This window comes from Panthera leo, chromosome A1 (assembly GCF_018350215.1).
Source record: "Panthera leo isolate Ple1 chromosome A1, P.leo_Ple1_pat1.1, whole genome shotgun sequence".
Classification (NCBI taxonomy): domain Eukaryota; kingdom Metazoa; phylum Chordata; class Mammalia; order Carnivora; family Felidae; genus Panthera; species Panthera leo.
Window position 1 is genome coordinate 235,469,271 of NC_056679.1, and position 24,389 is coordinate 235,493,659.

Here is a 24,389-nt window from a genome sequence, read left to right on the forward strand (position 1 = left end):
TGTAGAAATTAAAAATTTATTGCATTTGTAGACTAATTAGGGAAGAATTAACAGCTTTTCTTTTTATACACAAGCATGGCGGGGTTCTCATTTTATTTGGGCCTTCTTTTATTAACATGCTTTGGTGGCCGTTTTCCTAGGTGACTCAATAGTTTTTATTTCTACTGTAAATGAGACCTTGCTTTTTTAAAATCACATTTCACCATCATAATTAATGGACAGAAATCCTACTAATATTTATAATATAACATATATTAAAATATCATGGGTATCCTATATACCATAATGTGTACGTATGGGCACTCATATATGTGTGTGTTATATATGCATAGACTTATGTATAGACAGCTGTGTTTCTTTCTTTATATTTCCCATAAATGATTTCCCGACTTTCTGCTTGGCTACGACCTCCAGCTCAAAGCAGACCAGGACCGGTCACTGCATTTGTCCTGACATCAAAGGGAATGCTTTTGACGTTTTGTCATGAAGTATGGGGTTGTGCTATAGTTTTAAAGAGAAATATTTTATAATTGAAGGAAAATTCTCTCTATTCCAAATTTGAGTCACCATACAATTCTTTATGAGGATGAGAGTTGGTTGAAATTTATGAAATACTTTTTCTGAATCAGTTGAGACATTATATTTTCTTAATCTTCATTCAGTAAACTCTACTAATTCCTATCAGTGGATATAGTAGAATTTAGTAACAATGATTTTTGCACCTTGAGGGATTTCCTTTGCTACTATTTCATTTCGTGCCCTTTCGTCTATTCTGACAATTGAGTTGCTCTAGAATTTTTCTTCTCAATATTTCCCCAATATACTCTAGGCTCTATTAAGCTTGTGAATGAGGTGTAGAGCCTTGCTTTGTATTTTGTTCTCTGATAGAATATATAACAAGGAGGTGATATATTTGGTATTTGGTAATCCCATTTGTAAAACAGTCTGCATCTCCTTTCTGTTGGGGGAAGGAAGAGAATAGAAATCTACCAACGATTTGATTTATTAATGGTTTTGGGTCTATTCAGGTATTCTGGGTTTTCTTGACGTAATTTTCATATTAGGTAGTTTTACAGGAATTGTATATTTACCTAAGTTTTCAAATTGTCAGCATAAAATATTTTGCGATGCCATAATTTTTACATGTTGTTTGTATTATTTGCTATGTCACCAGTTTCAGATCTAATATCGCTTTATTTTTGCCCTTCCTATTTTCTTGATACATTTAGGCAGAGATTATTTATTTAACTTCTTTTAAAAATCAGGTTTGAGTTTTATTGATTCTTTGATTTTTCTACTTCAATATTTATTATTTATTTATCTATGTCTTAATATATGAGTTGGGTTTATTATTTTTTTGCCGGATGACATAGTTGCTTTCTGACTATAATTCTAACTATAGATCCTTTACAGACAAGCTCTCCTTTTTGTTTGGTTGACGTTAGGCCTTCCCTTGTTTGTGGAAACCTACTGTTCCACGAAGTCATGTCTGGCATGGACTTCATTTGATCTACTCTGTGACAGATTTTGTGTTTATTTTCCATTATCAGTTCTGCAAAAATGCTTCTGCATTACTTTTTTTTTTTAACAACTGGGTTTCTTTCTTTTTTTAAATATTTTTGTAATGTTTATTTATTTTTGAGAGAGAGAGAGAGAGAGAGTGAGCGCAGGAGCAGGGGAGGGACAAAGAGAGAGGGAGACACAGAATCTGAAGCAGGCTCCAGGCTCTGGCTGTCAGCACAGAGCCCGATGTGGGGCTCGAACTTACAAACTGTGAGTTCATGACCTGAGCCCAAGTCAGACGCTTAACGAACTGAACCACGCAGGTGCCCCTCCATTACTTTTTTTTTTTTTTAATATTTATTTATTTGAGAGAGAGAGAGAGAGAGAGAACATGAGCTGGGGACGGGCAGAGAGTGAGGGGACAGATCTTTTTAATTACCTTTTTAATGTTGCCTTTTTCTGTTCTGTTTCCTTCATTTTAGATCTGATTGCACCTTTTCGTGTGATTCTCCCTTATTTTCCTGCTGCCTCATTCCTATTGTTCACTGTAATCTCTTCACCCTGTGTTGGTGATTTCCTGAATCCTGTCTTCCCCTTTACTAATTTTCTCTTCCTTAATCAAAATATTGGTTATTGACTCACCTACTGTGTTTTCCATTATCCAACATTACATTATTTTCACTGTTTTAACATATTTTTATTTTTATGATATTTTGTTTCTTTTATTTGATTTGTTAAATTTTTAATTATTTGAAGCCTCTCCCTGAATATTCTGTTCTTTCAAATGCTTGTGATTCTAAGTTGGGAAATGTGTGTGTATGTATGTGTATGTGTGTAGGTCCAAGGACAGGCCAGAAAGGAATAATGAGTTATAATAAGGTACCACGTAGGAATATGAAATGAATAGGAAAACTCTATAACCATAGCTCCATATAAGTATTTAAATTAAATTTATAAATCTTAACTATTCTGTTTATCAACCGAGCAAGTTTTTGTCATTTTAAAATTAATATTTAATTGAAGAATATGTTATTAAACTGATAAAAACCCAGTTTAAAACCATCAAGGCTGTTGAATGACTGATTTGGGTAAGTTATTTTAAATTTTCTCAATCTTTCTTTTGAATTTATCATATTAGATTATATCTCCGAGTGGTCACATTCCTCCCAGGGCAAACATACAATCCTAAGAATGAAATAGTCCTAAGCAGTAAGATCTTGTAAATCTTTTTTTTTTTTAATGTTTTTTTTTTTTTTTTTTAATTTTGGGGAGAGAGAGAGAGAGCTAGCGGGAGAGGGGCAGAGAGAGAGGGAGCCGGAAGATCCAGAGTGGGCTCTGTGCCGACAGCAGACAGCTCGATGCGGGGCTTGAACTCAGGGGAGATCATGACCTGAGCCAAAGTCAGACACTTCATCGACTGAGCCACCCAGGTGCCCCAAGATCTTGTAAATCTTAAAAATTAAACTCAGGAACCGGTACATCAAATTCTCAAAAAATATTTTAATGCTCTCTAAAAGCAGACTACAAATATATTACTATCCTTCATAAAAATCGTGTGCTGCAAGCTCTTCAACAGGAATCTCCAAAAGAAACCCAGAATGAGGCAAGACCACAGGTCATTTGGGCTCTACCACCCTGACTTGGGCGGCAGGGACCCGGGTTTTCTCGGCATCGCCAGCCTCCACTGCTGTGAGCTGGTCCTCCTGGGCGGGGGGGGGGCCCTGTTCGGTCAGGACCCCGTGCGATGACATGGCAAGTCCCAGAACGCATGTCTGCGACACGCTGAAGCAAGACGAACGTCCCAGGAAAAGTCTGTCCGCGACCGGCTGGGGAGGGAGCTCCCTGTGTTCCTCCTCGTCCACCCTGTTTAATTGAAACAACAGCTGACAGAGGAACCATAATTTTTCAGACTTTGGTAGACACTTCGTGGACCTTTCCTTGAAAAACAAATCAAGCGAGCCTGGCACTTCAAGGAAAGCAACTGACAGTATTTGTGGTGAAGGATAGAATTGGAGTTTTTAGGCATGAGCTTGACAGCTTTTCAATACTTAAAGACTTTTCTGATGAGATTGGCCATGTTAGTAATAAAGACAAATTTTTTGATATTTTAAAATGAACCGTATCAAGATTCAGAAGATCTGCCAACTTCAGCGAACCATTGCTTTCCAAGTGACCAATCAGGGATGTGACGGCGTCACAAATGGGCAAAGAATTCAGTCTTTCAAGGTGCGCCGTGGACCAGTGGACTTCAGTGTAAAAGAACATAAAAAATCGATGTGTTCGTCTCGATCCCACATTGCAAGAAACTACCACTTGCTTCGTTTCAGTAGTATCACAGAAAAATATCCGCTATTACGCAGAAAGGTTCTTAAAATATTTATTTTTTCCTCCCACTTTTTTTTCTGGGAGGCCACAGTTTCCTTCCGACAGTCACAACAAAACAACTCATCACAAGGGATTACATGAAGAAGCAGATATCAGGATCCAGCCGTCTCATAGGAAGCTTGCCTCCTCAATAGATTGAGAGTTGAAAGCAAAACAAGTGTCTCACCGCCTTTCTGAAAAAATTGGATTAATTCTGAAGTAATTGGATTGTAATAAAAAAAATAGAGTATGTACATAACCATGCATTGGGATGATTCAATGAATTAAGAGATAAATAGCATTAGATGTATCCGTTTTTATTTCCAATGTAGTAAATATAAATATATACAACTCACCCAAATTAGTCTTTTGTTGTCCATGATTTTTAAAAGCATAGGATTCTGGAACTAAAACATTTGAGATCTGCAGTCTGAATGCAAAATCTGATATCCATTGCTGCCTCGAAGACTTTCGAGTCATCTCATTTGTTGTTTTGCAGGTGACCTATTTTCTTCTGGACCTTCTGGTATTTCCTCTCTCGCCCCGAGGTTCTAGGATGCTGTGAGAGCCCACCTTGGTTTGTTTGGCTCTGTACGTCCTCCGTTCTGACCATTCTTGATAAAGCTTCTTTTGGTTTTTGATACTTGCTTTCCGCCACTGCTTTGTAGTTCCTTTCCAAATGCCCTCTTCATTTGATTTTAGACCGTTGGTCCCACTTTTATAATGTTCTTGCCTGTTTTCCATGTTCTATGTCATTGTCTTTCACTTCCGCTTTTTGGCAGATTTCCTTGATGTTTTCTTTAATGCTCTGTATTTTAAATTTCGCCTTTTATGTCTTTAACTTTAATGGATGATTTCCTTTCCTCAGACTGGCACTTTCTGTTTCATGAATGCAATTTCTTTCTTATCATTATTAGATATTAATTCTATTTTGTTCTCAAGTGACCTTGGTTTTTTTTTTTTTTTTTTTTTTAACATTGCTCTGGTTTCCTCCTGGTTCAGTTTTTGCCTCATTTTGGTCTCTCTCATGGGCAAGGCTTCCCTTAGGTACCTGGGGATGTTTTGTTGTCTATGGACTCATTGGAGGGTTAAGACCCCCTCCTTCATAAAAGTCAGTTACACTACAGGAAGGGAATACAAATGTGTAAGTCCCATAAGAACACAAGAAATTGGGCATTGCTGGACATGAACCAGTGACTTGTCTGTGAACGTTGCTCAGAAGGGCGTGTTGGCAGTAAGAAGTGCATGGGGGCTCAGAAGAAAGAGAGGACATTCGGAAGTCTTCAGACTATTTGAATGCCCCCCCGGTCCAACCATTAATTGACCTCCTGCTTCTCTTCTAGGTCCCATGGGCTTATTCCAGAGATCGACTGAACAGTTGGGCTCCAGGCTCATCAGTGATAAACCCAGTGGGTGGTGAGGATAACGTATGGGGGAGAAAAGGGGAATTAAGCCAAAATCTACCTGTCCACCATGCTCTTAAAATGTAGGTACATCCCTTCCCAGGCAGGGGTGTGGAGAATGCCCCTTAGAAAAATACACACCAATGAATACATCAATGAGTAAATAAATAGGTAAATAATCCTGGGGAAGTCCCGTCACATGTCTTTGTATTTCTATGCATATCAGTGCTTTTATTAACTGCTTTCTCGGCCTTGCCTCCCACTTTATCTCACGCTCCTTAAATGCTGACCACATATTTCGACAGGAAACTGTGCAAAACAAGGATGGAAAACATTTGGAGATGGAAACTGAGAATGTAGGACATGTGTCTCCCTTTTGGAAAGGGTGTGAGCATGCCTTCAATTGTACATATAATAGCCAGTGTTCTTAATGTTTTATTTTAGACATTAGATAGGGGTAAACTGGGTGTATGGATGCTTACTTGACAAAATGGCAAATTATACGTGATCATCCGTTTTCAACTGAGCAAGGTCCCTGCCCCTTCCAAGGGCTCTACTGCAGGGCAGGGACAGTGGGAAACATGGCCATGAGGTTTGCAAGGGGGTGGAGAAGGATACGCCTGGTCTCTGCTGGCGGAGGCGGCCGGACGAGTGGACTGACGCAAGCTCCCAGTGGCTCTCCAGAGCGTCTCCAGCATCGGCGTCGCTGATGCAGTGACAGAGCTCACCAGAGACGGTTTCAAACCATGAGTCTCCATCATTCTCCTGAGGCCCATCATTCTCAGTCTTTGGTGTTTCAGGCTGAGATCCCAAGCACTGAGTTGGATTTCCTGGGCTCTATTTGCCAGGTCGCCCAAGGGTTGTGTCAACCCTGAATTGCTATGTTGAACAATGTCAAGAGGAAGGGACTTTTATTTCCCTGCGCCTTAGCCCACGGGACCCCAACTCTTCTTGTCCTCATGCGCCATGATCATGCTGCTTCCAGTGTTAGCGCTCAGGCTTAGTAGACACTGAGCGCTCGTCTCCACAGTGTTTCCTGGATCTTGGTCTTCTGCCTCTAGCGAACTCCGTGGGCCTTCTGCACTCGTGATCGGCGGTGTGCCTTTCCCGTGTCATACACCCATAGGCCAGGCCCTGGCAGGGGTCAGCAGTAGGGAGGGCATCTGAGAGACAGAGACACTACTTTTGTTAAATAGGATTCCACACATTCTAAGTGTGGGTTCCATGGCACACGTGGTTCCAGTCGCCAAATGGAATAGCTAAGGAAGCAGAGACTGTGGGGCCCACGACTTATCAGCGGCTCGCCTGGTTAGCATTTGTTGGTTTTGCTTTGTACCCTTCAGACATTTAGAGTCAGTCCCCACTGTGCCCTGGTCCCTTAATCATATTAACATTGCTAGACTGGCTGTGATTCTAATGGTATAACGAGATAGAATCTTGTCGGAAAAAAGCAAATTGCCATCTCGTTAGATATGATTCCAATCATTCAGTCTCTTTCTAGAGCTCATGGTTTTAACGTTTGTGCTTTTGTTTTATCTCTCTCCAGAAACTTACACATGCACATGGCTGTACATGTATGCACACATGAATGTGTTTGCTGAACCCGTTGGAACAAGTTCAAAAAAGTTCAGAACATGGGGAGTCTGGGTGGCTTATTTGGTTGAATATCTGACTCTTGCCTTCAGCTCAGGTCATGATCCCAGGGTTGTGGGATTGGGCCCTGAGTCAGGTTCCACGCTCAGCAAGGAGCCTGCTTAAGATTCTCTCTCTCTCTCTGTCCCACCCCCAGCTCACACTCGCTCTCTCTCTCTGAAAAAAAAAAAAAAATTGGAATGTAATGACACTTCACTACTGAGAACTTCAGCCTGCTTCACCCAAGCACAGATATGCTGCATAGCAAAAATGGTGAATAGTCCCAACTAAGACAATTAGCAATAAGTCACTCCTAATGTCCAGTATCTACCTGCTATCCCAATGTCGTTAAAATTTCCCCACTTTCCACTTGTTCCAGTAGTGATGAGGTTTTGTGTGTTTGTTTTTGTTTGCTTTGTTTTAAACTAGGATTACATGGTTGTTATCTCTCCTTGTAATCTAAAGAGCGCTCAGTATTTGATTTTTCCTTAGTGACTTTAGAGATGGGACCTTGCAATTGTCCTTGCACTGTGCACTGGTCAGTGTTCTGGACCCAGCCAACCAATCCCAGATTTTTACCCTCAGCTTGAGTGTACTTGTGGAAAAACACCCCTTGGACCTTCCCCATAATTTCACCTGGGTCAGATGTCTTGATTTAATATACCACATTTTGGGTTTGTGTGGTTATTTCTTTCTGTCTGTTGTTCTTGTTTTTCTAACCTTCTATATCATGCAAACTAGAGTTTGGGTCTAGACTTTGAGCTCTTTTTTTTTTTTTAATTTTAATGTGTATTTATTTTTGAGAGAGAGATACAGACAGAGCACAAGCATGAGAGGGGCAGAAAGGGAGACACAGAATCCAAAGCAGGCTCCAGGCTCTGAGCTGTCGGCACAGAGCCCGATGCGAGGCTCGATCCCACGGACCTGGAGATCATGACCCGAGCTGAAGTCGGATGCTTAACTGACTGAGCCACCCAGGTGCCTTGACTTTGATCCAGTTCTGGTTAAACCAGCATTGACAAGCATGGCTTAATAGTATTTATGTAAAGCCAAATTATAGTCTTTCTATTACAGAACAAAAATAGTTACAAGGTTCAGCATTTTGGTTCTCATTGTTTAAAGCAGTATGTTATTAAATGAAGAAACATTTGTTCTATTTCTTAACTCTGAAGAACATATTCTTACTGCCTACTTGATATGGAATAACAGAGATAATACAATTCATAACAATATATAAAAATTGTGGTTATGTTATACATACACACACACATGTGTATATATATATATATATATATATATATATATATATATATATGGTTCATATAGTGACCAATGATTTATGAGAAGTAATACAATTCATAACAATATATAAAAATTGTGGCTATGTTATACACACACACACACACACACACACACACATATATGGTTCATATAGTGACCAATGGTTTATGAGAAATACATAATTTTCAGCTACAATTTTCTAAAGGCTTTTCATGAGGGGACAAAATAACTTAAACATTTATTTAGCAGGTGAATCCTCTCTTTCAATGTGATAAAATGGAAATTAATGATAGATTTTGTCTTTGTGTCCTCCCATGCAGACTTCGTATAGTTTTTTTTTTAAACAAATTAAGAAGTGAATCTCTTTACGTTCAAAAGCTTAATATCATTTCATTAGTGGACATATGTTACAGGGATTTTGGTAAAGATATGCCTGCCCAGTCATGCCAATCAATGTCAAAGCCAAAACGATGCTGTCTATATTGGCTGGGACATGGTATGTGCCTTCAGGTTTAATTCCGAGTTTAACTGAGCATTGGAGCCAATATGCACGGTCTTAATACCGAGACAGACAAAGATGGGTTTGTGCTGAAACTTTTCTCCTCCTGGTCATGGAGCCACCTGCCGTGGCACGCTGAGAAGGTCATAGAGTATAATCTGCACCTCCTGGGAAGCCCTATGGAATCCTGGGATCCAACACCCCCCCAGATGTAGATGAAGAACTTTGGGCCAATAGAGGTCAAGGTCAAGGGCTGTAGTAGCACAGCCAGAGCAGAGTCAGTATGAAGCCCAGGGCTGACAGTGGACGGGCCCCAGGTACATCTCCCAAGTTCGCTGTCTGCACCACCCTGCCCCCACCATGCCCGACTTCCCGAGGTGCCCAGATGCCAGGAGCTCTCTCTGCCACTATGCACCTACATCTGTTGTTCTACTGGCCAGAAAGCCTGTCTCGCTCCTGACCCCACTTGCAACTTACCTGGCGATACAGGCAAACCTCTGGCCTTGCTTCGTGTCTCTCTGATCCACTCCCTGGGGGAGCTGGGAGCCCCCACCCTCCTCCTGTCTTGTCTATAGCACCTGCTGCTTAAACAGGGTCCTGCCGGCATGCCAGGAGGGAAGCAGCCTTTGGGATGGGCACCGTTCAGACATGTCCCCTTCCTCAGAGGGAGGAGGCCCCAGACTCTGTAGTCGGCATGGAGCCCCTCCCACGCATGCCAGAAAGCATCAGGCTGTGACTCTTTTGTCATCAATCCCTTCCATCCCATGCCCTCCTCGTGGGCTGTCTTCTGTGCCAGAGGCCTCATTTCCTCTGCAGCCCTCCTTCTGGTCGTTAATAGCCGCTAGCTGTGTGCTAGTTGAATAAACGCAGAAATCAACAAATCATCAGGTTTGAGCTCTGATTCTCTAACTTCAAAAAGTCCCGAGGAGGAAGACTCAGCTTTGCCTCTACCAGCCTCGTACCCTCCAGAGAACGCATGGCCTCGTGTTTTTATGGCTCTGGTTACTGAAATCAAGTATGAGCACATGTCCCTACATCATTAAGGACGTTTACCCAATTTCCCTGTTATCCCTCCTCGTTTCCCGAGCCCAGGTCGAAATGAACGCGTTAAGAGCAGGGCATTCTCCGAAGGACAGAGGCCAAGAGCCAGAAACTGTATCTTCGGAGCCCGAGAAACTGGAACTTCAGGGCATTTTGGTTCCATTCTAATTTATTGCAGCCTTTTCCTCACACTTCGCTCACGACCTCCTTTTGATATTCTTAATTAATTCTGCAATCGCCAAAATCAACCACACTTTTATTTTCTTCCTAGCTAGTGCTTTTTAGTATAAACTGGCACAAACAGATAACATCAGAAAATACCGAAAAATAAAAAGAAACGGACTCTGTTTTTGTTTTCTTTTCCTAATTCATCCTTATCTTTTACTTTGCTCCCGTTCTTGAGTCTGTTGTCAATTCCTCACATCTTCATTTTTCTCTTTCTTTCTTTGTTTCTTTCTTCTTCTCTTTCTTTTAGGTGCACTCTATTTAGCCAAACCAATCACCCAGTCAGACCGAACTGTGTTAACATATGATTCAGGATCTAGAATGTGGCAGCCTTTCAGGTCGTTGACGGGCACGTTCCATCATGGCCCCAGTGGTTTGCTTGGCGACCCGGATCATGCCAATGGTCAAGATTGTGTCCTGGGACACGTCGCCTCCAAGAGGGTTGCGCTATGGTGAAGTTGATCGAAAAGGCACCGTCTCGATCCCAGGGAGGGGCAGAAAAGAGGAGGTGGTCAGGCTGCAGCCTCTGCTTTGAAGTTTACCTAATGCTCCCTGCCCAGCTCTGCACTGGTGCCTAAAGATGGCGGCCAGGCTGAGTCACGCGCCCGCTGCCTGTGCGAATACTGGGGGCCAGACCGACGGGCAGTGTCTCTGGTGGTCAGCGTGAAAGATCAACAGGGAGCATGGGGGAGTGAGCAATGTGGCACAGAGGCCTCTACGCAGGAACCGTAAATAGTTGCTGGTTTTGGCTTCTGAGGGAGAGGTCACTCTTGGGGGCAGCAAGGGTGGCATTTATTCAGTAACTGTGCCTTAGCATGTAGGCAGCTTCAGTGCCTGCATTTTTGTGCTGCTGCTGTTGGCAAGAACCACAACCTGGTTTTCTTGTTCTCTGCACGTCAAACGCTTCTTTCACACCCCAGGAAGAGAATGACATCGTTCGCAGATTCTTGTCCAATTCTTTCAATCACTTTTAAATAACCTATGGCTCTTCCTTTCACAAATCCGTAAGTGCCGATACAGGGTAGTCGTAGTAATTATCGGTGTAAGGAACGGATCACGGGATTGCATTTTCTGAGCTGTTATCCTTATGAGGCAGTTGTCATGACTCATTGCTGTTTCTTCACCAGATTCCTTAGACCATTCTGGGAGGCAGTGGGGGCCAGGCCGTCTCTTTCCCTCCCCTCCCCGCCCCTGCCTTGTTGTGTAAGCATCCACTTGTGAGCGCCCCATCTGACCGCCTCTTCCCTTCCCTACTCATCATGACACCTGCTAGAAATCTCAAAGAAAGAGATTTTGTCTTATACGACTGGCACACGTTCATCTTATACCTCTGACACTGAGCACAAACTTTGCATGTAACTTTGAACTGGGTACCTTATTTTACCTAATTATTATCCCTCCCAAAACTCCAAGGTAACTCTCAGCTCTCTTTCTAATGGTCCCATTGTTTCTGTGTTAGGCAAGACAGAGTTTTCCAACCTCAGCACTAGTGATATTTTGGTGTAGGTTGAGGAGTATTTTTGGTTTCTACACATCAAATCCTAGTAGCGTCCCCTTCCCCGAGTGTGACAATCAGATATATCGCCAGACTTTGCCAAATGTCCCCTAAGGGGCAGAATCGTCCCAACAGACAACCGCTGATGCTAAACGTCTAAAAACTTTATACAGATCAGAGATGCCTGGGTGGCTCAGTCAGTTCAGCATCCAACCCTTGATTTTGGCTCAGGTCATGATCTCAAGGTTCCGTGGCATTGAGCTCTGCGTTGGGCTCTGGGCTGGCAGCACAAAGCCTACTTGGGATTCTCTCTTCCTCTTTCTCTGCCCCTTCCCCTCTCTCTATCTCTCTCAAAATAAAATAAACATGCATAAAAAAATAAAAAATAAAGAACAACTTTATACATATCTGAAAACTGGGGCATGGTGAGGTTAACTATCTTGGTCCCCAGTGTCATACAAGTAGTATGGACTTTCACATTGTTACCCATGTGGCTTCACATCGGTCTCAAATCCAGACCATCGATAACTACTTAATGTTTACCAGTGTCCCCACTAATTACTTGAAAGACAAATCTAAAACAAGATAAAATGTCCCTTTCACTTATGAAATAAATCATTTTCAAAAAAAAAATATTTATTTATTTATTTATTTATTATTTTTTTAACATTTATTCGTTTTTTGAGAGACAGCACAAGTGGGGGAGGGGACAGAGAGAGAGGAAGACACAGATCTGAAGCAGGCTCCAGGCTCTGTGCCGATGCGGGGCTCAAACCCGTGAACTGGGAGATCATGACCTGAGCCAAAGTCAGATGCTTAACCTACTGAGCCCCCCAGGAACCCCAATAAATCTTAAGACTTAGGGCAAAACTTACCTTTCATTTAATTTCCCCTTGTCATTTGCATTGAGATGGGATCTCTTGCAATCCTTAGAGAAGTTTTTGAGAACACTTAGTGATTATGAAGCAGTGATTTCGAGTCATGTGTTGACAGAGGGACAGCAAGAGCTTCCTTGGATGTACAGGATGACAAATGACATCCTCCCCGCAGAGGCTGTGCGTGTGGTGGCATGGTCTTGAGTCTGGGAGCCGAGGCAAGGCTGGGAGGTGAGGGATCGGAAGCGTGAATGGGGAAGTGAGGCCCAAGGAGATGAGAAGACCCATGAGGTCAGGGACCACAGCTGTCATTTTGGTGCCCACGTGATCTTTCTGGCCAAAGTATAAAGAACGTGATAAAAGTGATTGATAAATGAATGAACTTCAGGGAGTTTGGCACAATAAACTCAAAATCCAAAATGGATTCACTTCTGAGATTAAATGGTAACAATTCCATGTCAGATTCTCAAGTAAGGCTTTGCCAAATGTCCCCTAGGGACATTTGTGTATAAACATGAAGAGAATACAGTTGCTGATGTAAATAATTGGTTTCATAGCTCCAAATGTGTGGTCCAGACTTGTTTCTACACAAATTTAAGAGTGATATGATTTTTTTTTTTTAATTTTGCAAGCTTGTGTGCAGGCACTGTGCATAACTGTGCTAGTTGTGGGAATACTTCTAGACTCCGGACTTGAAGCTCAAGGGGAAGGAAGAAGTAGACGTTAGTCACTCAGGGAGGAAGCACTTCCTTCTGAAATAATGTGATGTTTCCATGGTCTCCGTGAAAGGAGCGGACGAGTTAATTAATTTGTCTTTTCTTTTAACCTGCTTGGTTCCACCACTCCAACCGGCTTGTGTCCCAACGGACCCTCTGTCTCTGACACGGGCCGTGCCTAACCCATCACCTTCACGACCTTCGCAGACAGTGACCTTTGTTTCAAGGGCACAGCGCAGGCCAGGTGCAGGAGGAAGGCGTCCCTGAGGCCTGAGTAGCGTCGGCCAGGAAAGGAGGTGGTCGAGGAAACCACCGCGCTGTGCCCACAGCTGAGGACTGGCTCCAGGCTCAGAGGCAAAGCGATCCTGAATGTCTGGATGAGACAGTGCTGTTAACTCACCTTGTCAAGAAGGTATGGAACCTTGAGGCGCCTTGGGTGGCTCAGTCGGTTGAGCGTCCGACTTCGGCTCAGGTCACGATCTCGCGGTCCGTGGGTTCGAGCCCCGCGTCGGGCTCTGTGCTGACAGCTCGGAACCTGGAGCCTGTTTCGGATTCTGTGTCTCCCTCTCTCTTTCTGCCCCTCCCCCCGCTCAGGCTCTGTCTCTCTCTCTGTGTCAAAAATAAATAAACATAAAAAGAAAAATTTAAAAAAGAAGTTATGGAACCTGGCCAAGGGAGCCACTGTTTTGAGGGGAATGGAGGGGTGTTGCTTCTGTAAAATCCCAGAGATGTGGGAATCCTGCCTGCAAGCAAGCTGGGTTGTCTTTGTAGGGAGGCGGCCGGCTCTGCCTCGTGATGAGAGCCTGGGGCTCCGGCCCCTCAGACGCAAGTGCGGTGAGCTCTCTTGACCTCTGTGGTGACAATAATAGGATCCCCCTCCTAGGTTTGTGATGAGACCTGATTATGCTAATATATGCGAGGAATTTAGACCAGGCCTCAGCACAGAGTGCGCACTCCCGAATCACCCAGACAAATGTATTATATACAGAAAGAATCTCTTTACAGATGAGATCCCTCGTATGGGTTTAAATTAGACATGGTCTTCTCACCATCGGGGCTCTTTCTCATACCCTTGCATTTGGGAATGGTGCTGCGGCCACCTCGGCCAGCTGGCAGGAGCCTGGGACAGTCACTCAGACCCCGCTGTCATTGGGTATATCCAACCTCCCACCAGCCGTCAGGTCCTGTTGGTTTGGTCTTCCAGGCGCCCCTCCAATCCATCCACTGTGACCCACCGCATAACCACCCCCGCCACCGCCACGCCGTGCTGGGGTCACCTATAAATGGGCCACTGCAGGGTCTCTGACCACCCTCCCAGCCCTCCTCCAGCCAGTCTCCATGATCCAGCTGGAGCCATCCTTGCAAAATGCAGATACGGACACAAACACCCCTTTCCCATGCCTATGCCTACTTTTTAGCCCTTCAGGGGTGTCCCGTTGCTCCGAGACGAGACGCAGGTGCCTCTACAGCCAGGCTCTGGTGGGTTTCCTCCTCTGCCGCAGGGTCCTCTTTGCACTGTGTTCCCCGCCCCCCTCGCCTCCCCTGCCACTGCACATCCTTGCATTCTGCAAGAATGCTACTTTGCAGCGACCTGGGCATAGGCTGTTCCTCCGAATGCCTGCTTAGTGGCCCATAGAGATTATTTTTTAAATTTGTTTTAATGTTTATTTATTTTTGCCAGGTGGGGGGGGGAAGAGAGAGAGAGAGAGAGAGAGGCAGAGCATGAGCGGGGGAGGGGCAGAGAGAGAGGGAGACACAGAATCTGAAGCAGGCTCCAGGCTCTGAACTGACAGCTCAGAGCCCGATTTGGGGCTCGAACTCACCAACCGTGAGATCATGACCTGAGCCAAAAGCAAGAGTCAGACGCTTAACTGACTGAGCGCCCCAGGTGCCCCCACCCGTATAGATTATTTAAACAGTAGCTTCAGAGCCACTTGCCCGGGAACACCTTGTCCAGTGCCTTGGACAGCTCCCGTCTCCCCGCTGCATGGTTTCCAGCACTGGCCTCCCGGGGCCACACTCATTACACTGCAAATTTCCATTTATTGGTGTGACTTTTGTTCCTTCTGCCCATGACCGCAGGTGCTGAGGCCGTCCCCCCAGCTGGCCCGAAGATGGCACAGAGCAGGGATGCAGGTCCAGTGAATGCATATAGAGATGGGGGGTCAGGGCACCCAGAGTTAAGGCGCGTCAGAGGCTTCTGTCCCCGCTCTTCGCTAGGCTTCCAGGGTCAGTTACAATTCATTCCACTTCTAGAAAGAAAAAAAAAAAAAAAAAAAGAACAGACAAGAAAGCTAACGATTCCACAGTCAGGAGCTTTAATTTTAAGTAGCCCACTACACTGTGTTAATTGCTTATGAAATTGGGACAAGTTGTGCACGTGTCCCTCTGAAAAATAAATGCTATCACAGAAGAGATGAATATCCATTACTAAGAGATGATGATTTGCTCTATTTCCTCAGTCAAGCAATATTTATCAGGCACATTGATTTAACTAGAGGCTATTGGCAGATACAAATGGTTGATGACAAGAACCAAAAAAACCACCTTCCATTGCCACCAGGGCTTTTCATTTTAATGTAATGCTTTTTGGAATTACTGACGCTCCAGCTACGCCTCAAAGACGAATGAGCGGCTCCTGCCGGGTTCAATACATCACACTCCGGAGTTTGCTTAGCCTGCGAGCTATGGTCATTGCTTCCCAGAGTTTAAAAACACCTGGAGCATTTACTGGAAGTTTCAGTAAGAAGACAACAACAACAACAACAACAACAACAAAAACAGCTAAAGCTGAAAGAGAAATTGAACACAATTAACATGGTTTAAGTTTTTAAAATTTTTTAAATGTTAATTTATTTTTGAGAGAGAGAGAGAGAGTGAGAGCGCAAGAAGGGGAGGGCAGAGGGGGAGGGACAGAGAGAGAATCCCAAGCAGGCTCTGAGCTGTCAGCACGAAGCCAGATGTGGGGATTGAACCCACGAACCCCGAGATCATGACCCGAGCCGAAGATGGACACTCAACCGAGCCACCCGGGAGCCCCAAATCAGCCCTCATTTTAAAGGTTGCAGATATAAGAATGGTCCCTTTTCCTTAAGAGAAAAGCAGCATAGCATTGTTGGGAAGTCACAAAGAAGCCTCCACTGCAAGCTCCTGTGTGTGCCGAGACACTGAAACCAGCAGAGAATGTTCTGTTCCCTTCAGCCTGATTAACAGGCGTCTTGAAAGCTCTAATGAGAAAATGGCTAGAATAGGGCAAGAAATCAGATCACAGGATAAGGCTGACACGTAAGGCTTTTTTATTCCCTCTAAAATGGAAGTAATAGAATTTGCACTGTATAAAGTCATTAATCCCAGGAATCGGAGGCACAGCTGTCTCTGGGGCTGGGGGCAGGGTAAAAGGACGTCAAATGTGCGTATTGGGATTTGGAAGGTGAACCGTATCGCACGAGATCCTGGGTGAGTCTCACACTGCCTTCACCCCGGCTTTCCTTTTTCACCATCGACGATGATGTCTCAGTGCCTGCTTCTGGTCCACGTGCTTGTGATTCTTCAGGAGAAAAAACGCAACAACGTTAAGTAGCAGACAAGGCTAATTGAGCGACTTAGGTCACTCTCAAGGTGTCCCATAGAGCGCATGGCGTCCAGTTCAGCCACAGAGACTTTCCTGAAGTTCTCAGAGGAGCCTGGGAGCCCAAAGAGCAGGTGAGGCAGGTCCTTGGTATCACGGGTGTGCCCAGGAAGGGGGGGCCTGGACTCTCAGTTTGCAAAGTCTGGTTCCCTCGTGCATTCTGGGCCATCGCGTTAAACATCTACGGTGGTGCCCGTCCACCAACCTTGTGGGAGTTAATCATGAGCTTCCACACGGTGAGAAACGTGCCCTCGAGGCTTGGATTCCCCAACGCACACCGGCAACAGGATTGCGCTCTCTCTGCCCTGGGGGAGACGCCTTCATAAGGAATGGAAGAAGTTCGGTGTTGCGTGGCTCACGACCTGGGCTCAGACAGACGGGTGACCTGGCGTTACGATTTACTGGTCGTGTGAATACAAGGAAGAGCTTATGCCCTGGGAGTTTCTCCCCACTCTCTAGAAGATGAAACCTATAGCCATATCTATTCCGCAGCGTATTTCAGAGCGTTGAGTGTGATCACCTATGAAAACTACTTAGCCCCGGACCTGGTACACAGGAGGATCTCAGGAAGCGTCACCGGGGGAAGCCTACTGCTGTCATTATCATCACTGTTATGCTAAAACACCAGCATCATAATGTCTCCATTAGCAACTCAGGGAGAAGCAGAGAGATGGCTCTCTCTATCACAAGACAAGGTCAAGCTTGGGAAATAATAATTCACACCTGCTCTTTGACCTAAAATAACACAAGACAACAGTTCTCACGGTGCGTTTAACCTTCCCGAAGGCCAAGGCGGCAATATTCTTAACTGCCATTGCTTAATGCCTGTGGGTAAATGGTCCCAGAGGGTTGACTTTGCATCCTGAGTAAAGCGTGGGGGGTGGGATTTATACTGCACGCTCTTCAAGGGGACTGCAATACTCTCTCATTCTACCTCATGGCTGTCTCTAAGGATATTGGTCAGAATTCCGTAATACTTGGTAGCTGAAGATACCAACATATGCGGCCTTAAATAAATCATTAAGCGGCCAAGCATGGCCTATTGAAGGGAAAACACCTAAGAAAACTCACCTTGCAGAAGTAAATGACTTTCCTAAATATCAACGATAAGGCAATGTTTATTTTTTACATTTTAATGTTTTCGAATGTTGTTCATTTATTTTGAGAGAGAGGAGGAGGCGGGGAGGGACGGAGAGAGGGAGACGACCTCAAGAAGGCTCCACGCCGTCAGCACAGAGCCGGACGTGGGGCTCGATCTCACGATCCGTGACATCTGAGCCGAGATCAAGAGTCAGGCGCACCACCTGAGCCACCCAGGTGCCTCGATAAGGCAACTTCTGGCCTCTTTAAACATAAATGTGCTACATTTCATACTGAAATGGCTCTTTCCTGCTTTGCCCAAAGTCCCCATACTTTCTGTTTGTCATGTGGGTTTATGTTTTCATCAGTGAAAAGGATTACCTTGCTCTGGCCTCAGCAGGATTGAGCCTGCCTGGTTCCCGAGCTGTAGTACAACTCACACAACCTTTCCCTCCATATCAGACTTTGGGTTTCTGTGTCTCCTTGCAAACGTTATTTTCTCTCGTGTCTTAGCGACTATCTCCCGAAAGATGACTTCACATCACCTGGAAGTGTGCCGTCAAATCCGGATTTCTGTTAATCCATTTCTGTTTCTTTTTATTTGTTGCTAAAATGCAAACATGAATTATTTTCTCTCTTGCCTCAAAAGGAGGCAATACTTGTCTGTATTCTTTCTTAGGGTAGATTCTATGGAGAGATGTGTTTGAAGTAATCTCAAACCTATAAATAAAAACAAGGTGTTTCATTCACACAGTGCCTGAGATTCCTTCTCTGGACAGGTAACAAGAGATCTCTAGAAGTAAGGCCTCCTGAGATCTTCCATAACAGCAGCAGCCATGGCATTTGGGGACCAGGCACCCCCCTCCAAGGAGCACTTGCAGTCTGAGGGCAAAGATACCCTCTTTGTGTCCTAGGCTGCTGGGCAGCTGAAGCTCCCGGCTTCAGATAAACAAGCTTTTGAGGGATCACGCACATCTCATTTGAACCTTTTTTCACATTGACTCATTTTTTTCAACTTATAATCATTGTAAATGTCTTATAGGCTTGTGCAAGGGTGAGAGAATTTCGGAACCCTGAAAAGCACTCGTGTGTGCACACGTGCACACACACGTGTCCTCGGAAGTTTGTTTCACACACTCTGAGAAACAATGAGCCCAGTGGCCCTAAACGTCCCTTTCTCATTTCCCCTTTCCATCCTCCTTCTTCTTCTGCTTCTTCTTCTGCTGCTGCTGCCTCTGCTTCTTTTGGTTGTTCAACCTCGATGGTCATCCTTCTGCCGTAAAGGATCCAGGATGATTGGGAGGTCAAGTCATGCAACCAAACAAACGACCAACTAAAGGCACATCAGAGCCTGTCAAGTCGGGGAACGATATTAAACAGAGCCCTGTATTTATCTTTGGTAGCGACAGCTCATTCGCAGGAGGCCTTCACGAAGTCACGTACGGCACTACTGAATATTTTGTTCACCAGGACACAATCCTCCATTGCGGGCGGCCCAAAGACCGCTTCCCTTGGATGTGTTCAGAAGTGCTGTCATGATCCTTACTCGTTTTTGTTAATCCTCCCAGGGTGTAATTAGCACCATGTTTCCAAAGATCAAGCTATTACAATTTCCCCCATCTGCTCCTTGATGCTTAAAACCCCTTTGCAGAGCACAAAGCTTTTCATTCAGTACGCAGAGATACTGCTTAAAACGAAAATATCCTTGGAAGAGGCAATACAATGACTTAAAAGTATTACCGAGGCATAATTTACTAACACCACATCTCTCTGGCGTTCAGGTTTTGTGTTGGAAGATGAGAAAAGATGCCCCTGAGGATTCAATTTGAGGATGAAATGAGTTAATACGTATAAAGGGCTTAGTACAGTGCCTGGCGCACAGCATCGGCTAAGGAGAGGGGTTGCTATTGTCTCCATTTTAAAAAGGAAGAAGTGGCCTGTGCGGGCTAATGGCGGTGGTTCAAACCGAAGCTGCCTCCATGCTGTAACGAGCTGTGACAAACGACACCTCCAGTGGCCGCAGCCTAATTCAGTTCTTTGTGCTCAGCTACACGAGGAGCTGGCAGGTGCATTGTCTCAGTCACTTTTCTTGGCCTCCTTATGCCCCGGACAGCGAGGGGCACTGGCCACGTGAGGCATCCGGTGTTCGGATCCCCCAGCCGACAGCCTCCTGGGGGCTAATCACACCTGATGGCTGGACCCGCACTACCAGGTGGTGTCTTGGCACCGGACAGGCTTTGGGGAGCCGCCCGGCCGTCCTACATGGTGTGAAAGCATTCTTGCTGTTGTGGCCTCTCGGCTTGTGAAGACCCAAGAGAGTGGATCATCATGACGATGTATCCCATCGCGAAAAACTGGTCGAGATCCCGCCCGCCTTACGGAGATGGGTCAGAGTCCCCAGCCACGTTGGTGCGTGGCCACTGGAGGGCCACGGGGCTTTCTTTTTCAGTTGCTTACATTCCTGAGGGGCACATAACAGGGACAGCCACCCTGGGTCCTGTGACACCCTGTGGGTCAGTTTTTAAAGTGGTTCCATTCATTCAGGAAATGGCCTCCCCAAATGCACTCAGCACATTATCCATCCAAGCAGAGCAGATTGATGTGTAAACACACACACACACACACACACACACACACACACACACAACTTAGAAATTAAATCTCCCTTGAAATATAAGGCCACATAATTGAGTTTCTGTATATGTTGTTTGGAGACAGTAACAAAGAAATGTAAAACAGGATCCCTGAAGCTGGAACACCTTGTAAAATCTGGTTAAGCCATGTTGAAAAATACTTGAATGCCCCCATTAGAAAACACAGACTATTTATTACTTCCTTTTCTTTAGCCCTACGAGGCATAAGCTCCCTTCTTTTTTTTTTTTTTTATATTCCTTTCTCCCCCTTTCAAAGTGCACTCATTGAACTCTTGGCAATTAGTGTAATTGAAATTTATTGACAATGTGGCCGATGTGGAAGCCCATTGTCCCCGAGCGAGTGCGGCTGTGAGCTGCTTCGTAGCAGAGTCAGGCAGCCCGGCCTTGCTCAATCACATCAATGGGCCACCGGCTGCCAAGGGTTCCTTTGGGGGTATGAATGTTACTTAGTGATAAGAGCCTTTCGAAACAGGATCCCTGGACCCCATCTCTTGTGGGAGATGGAAATGAAATATGTATTTGGCTGCTGTGGAAAATTAATGTAATTGGCTCCCACATAAAGCTTTGACAAGTTGACCTGTTTGAAATCCAAGGAGGGCTTCGAGCCCCGTATCATATTATCTTCAACTAACCCAACCACGCTTAGTGCCCCCCACCCCAAACACACTGGAGGTGAAATGAAATGGAATTTGGGTACCGGTGTCGAACAACACTTCTGTTGAACACAGTTATTATTTTTGCATGTGTAGCTTCAAGATGAAGGGGTTAGGATGATTGGATTTTCGCGTGCATGTGTCTGTGTTGATAGCTCTCGGTGTGGGTTTTCTTTTCATTGGCGAGGCAAGGGTGGAAATGTTTGGAAATGTACATGGCCACATCTGTCTTCAGACCTGTGCTGTCTCCAACATGCAGTATGAGTTTAAAATGTAGATGTGTAACTTGATTAGATTTAATTGGACTCATTTAGAAGGCAGTGCAGATTTCCAGGTTTCTCTTCTGAGAGGACAGATACATTCTATTTTAATGCATAGGGATTTCGGCATGTAAAGCTAACAGGAGAGATATATTGAAATCTCTACCCATGGAAATGGGCATATGACGTTTTCCCTCAGGGGAATTTCTTAGGAGGAGATTACTATGGTGAATTAATTTTAGCTGCTGTCCTGTCGGCTTCCTAATTTCAGATAATGTGCTCTTTTGATTTATTTAATAGGACCCTAAAATGCAACACCCCAGAGTTTAAGAGAATACAATGATAAATTGCAGAGCATGTGAGAAAGCATGTGTATATGTTTCTTCCTTTGAGAAAATCTTCATGCTCTTGTTAAATCCTGAATTATTTGCATGCGTTAATGTACACAGACCCTTCCCTCACTACCATTTTAGAGGTAACCTCGAAACAATAACTTAGCACGTTTTATTGATTCCACATTTAAAAATGGATTGGGTAAGCACCTTATTATTTTCTCTCATTTCAGCAGTAGAATTTGTTTCTCTGAGGAAGGTTTATTGCAGCTCGCAGAGAGCTGAAGTCAGTCTTTCTCAACGACTTTTAACACTTGAACACACTCTATAGGCGAGGAGGGTTCTACACTAAGGGGTCGAGCATTAGGGTATCGCCTTGAAATTCTTGGATGACACGAGACAAAGGACAGAGGAGGCAGGTGGCCAGAGGGATTGCATTCTGCCTAGGTGCACTGACGTGACAGGTGATTGCTGAAGGGCGTGCCAGGGTGGACGCGAGGCTGGAACGCGTGGTCTTTCCGGTCGCCAGCTGGGAGCCACAGGAAGTGGTGACGATCCAGCAGACAAGGAGCTTGGCTCTGTAGCGAAATTATAAGGCTAGCAAATGGAGGTAAGACTCCGACACCCGTTTTAGTCTTTGTTTTCCTGTAGATTTGTTATTAAAGTGTCGCTTTGTTAATAATTATGAGTTCAGCGTGAACGTGAGTAGATCTGGTAAGGAATACTTTTCTACCTGTCCTGCCCATGGCAATGAGAGCCCTGGGCAGTAGGGACCTTGGACGCAGGGAGGACTAAATGCATACAGAAGCATCCTCCACACCAGCACCGTTGCCATGAGCCGTAACCGCTCTCAGCTTGAGCCACGACGAGAAAGCCGAGTTTATCTCAAGGAAGTCAGGCTTCACATACGTGTAGCTGTTGTCCAACTTGAAACGGGATATTTTGGTCAGGGTTCCGCACAGAAACAGAACCAATAGAATGCATGTATACAAATAAAATTTTTCATTGACTGACTTACTGATTTGTTAATTATAAGGAATTGGTTCACAGAGTTATAGAGGCTGAGAAGTCTAGACTTAGGAGTGCCGATGGGACAGTTCCAGTCCAAAGTCCGACTTGGGCTCAGGTCATGATCTCGTGGTCCTGAGTTCGAGCCCAACGTCAGGCTCGATACTGACAGCTCAGAGCCCGGAGCCTGGTTCAGATTGTGTGTGTGTCTCTCTCTGCCCCTCCTCTGTTCTCGCTCTCTCTCTCTTAAAGAATAAATAAACATTAAAATAATTAAAAAAAAAAGAATGAGCTAAAGATTGAAAAATGATAGAACATTCTGTAAGGCATTGCTTAAAACAGTTTGCTAATCCCGGAACAAGCATTTTTATTAAATACTTTGTACTACAACATGTGGAAAAAGTCACCAAGTTATCTGAAAATTGCATTCCAAAGGTTACATGAAAGGTTTGGATCATTGTCAGATCGTGCCTGAGTCTCCTCTGCCACACGGTTGGGGGAACAGAGACACCAAGGACTTCAGAGACCCCAACAGACCTTGTGGGCTGTGAGACAACGGCTCGGAGATGTCATGTGTGAGTAGCTGGGGTACAGAGCCCAGCAGATGTGGACGTGGCCCGTAAGCAGTCTGGGACTCTTGGAGAATCTTCCTTTTGCAGAACTGTTTAGCTTCTACAAGACATAAAGGGGACAGGGCCTTGCTGAAGTGTATTTCAAAGCAACACTTCCCTCCTGAAGGAGAGTGCTAGGCCCTGCCTCATGCGTAGTTGCTTCTCTCGGAAGCCGGGCGAGATGCTCCTAACCTCTTTGCTTTGATCCCCAAAGCAGTTCACCAGACTCGCCTCCTTTGGGTGGAGACACTGGCAAGCACTTCGAAAAGCCTGCTAAGTTCTCCATACCTGGGGCTCCCTGTAGCGCCCCCAGAGCTGAGTTTGGGGGGGAGGGCGTCCGTGAGCAGCAGGTCAGGCCAGGCGGTTCTATGTCAGGGGCCCGGGAAGTGAAGAGTCAACCAGGGAGGGAAGCCCTGACAGAAAGAGGGGGGTCCGCACAGGGTCGGAAATATGTTCTACAGAACATGACTATTCCGTTTACTGCTCTGTCCAATAACACAGTAATTGCCATACCGGCCGACTTGTCCTGTGTCACCGAGGCTTGACGGCTGATCGACATTCAGAACAGAGCAAAATCTCACTGAACTTGCCTTCATTTCAGACATGCAGGCCACTATTTCAGTCTAGAGAAGCTTCCACACAGGCAAACAGGAGCCCACGGCAGGTGGCGGCTACAGGGAGGGGAGGGGGCACTCTGATTCCCAGAGTGGCTACGTTACAATATTCAAATGTCCAGTGTTCAGAAAAAGAAAAAAAAAGCCAAAAACGAAACTAGAGAGAGAGACACACAAAGACACAAGACAGTATGACAGGAACAAAACCAAATTAACAGAAACTGTCCGTGAGGAAGCCGTACCAGACTTGAAATCATCTGACCTTAACGTGCTCACAGAGCTAAAATGAGACCCTGGACAAAAGACTAAGTTAGCCTGAGGAGCCTCATGGTTACCCATTGGCACAGACACATGGCAGTCACCTGCAAGCCTGATTTCTACTTCCTGGGGCTCCGACTCCGAGATTTTCCTGGACTTGCCAGAAAAGTATGAATCCAGCCATGATATCAGCATGCATATTCACGCTCTTACAGCCCAGACTTTTCAAAGAGTAGGACCACAGTGAGTCATGCTAA